Source organism: Penaeus monodon, chromosome 30 (assembly GCF_015228065.2).
Source record: "Penaeus monodon isolate SGIC_2016 chromosome 30, NSTDA_Pmon_1, whole genome shotgun sequence".
NCBI lineage: Eukaryota > Metazoa > Arthropoda > Malacostraca > Decapoda > Penaeidae > Penaeus > Penaeus monodon.
The window spans coordinates 2,570,550-2,571,030 of record NC_051415.1 but is presented as its reverse complement, the minus strand read 5'-3'; the positions used below and the strand labels follow the sequence as shown (position 1 = coordinate 2,571,030).

At 37.8% G+C, this 481-nt stretch overlaps 1 protein-coding gene across 1 annotated transcript in view; it reads left to right on the top strand.

Moving 5' to 3' along the window:
* Window positions 1–481, top strand: part of LOC119592453 (neuronal PAS domain-containing protein 4-like) — a gene marked incomplete at its 3' end in the record, with an annotated part of 98,034 nt that overhangs the window by 72,067 nt on the left and 25,486 nt on the right.

Sequence of the window (481 nt, the reverse complement as noted above, 5' to 3'; positions counted from 1 at the left end):
ATGGGACGAAGTGATAAGAATGAATAAGGGAGATAAACAGGCGGGCAGAAGAGGAGAGAGAAGAAAAAATGCGGCATTCTTCTTGTAAAATGAATATTTTTATACCCGATAATTACCCCGCCGTAAAATAAAACGTATTATTGGTAACTAAAGAAAAACGATTATAAAGAGAGAAACGGGTAATTGGTTTCATACAAGCATCCCATTAATCAGACTGATTAATTAGCTTAATGACAGGCATGGCAGCGTGTGGGAGTCACGTGATAAGGCCTGCCATTACGTCATTTCAATTTCGAGAAATTTCTCTTGTTGTTATTGGCTCTGATATTTATGTCATTTTTTCAATTGTGTTTATGAAAGGCGAGATGGCGTGTGACTTGTGAGCGAATGCAGTTGTTGTCGGTTTTTCTTTGTGCTTCTAGAGAATTCTTTGGGTGTGGGGATACAGGAATAATATTTGTTTACGGATGAAGGTGTTTTG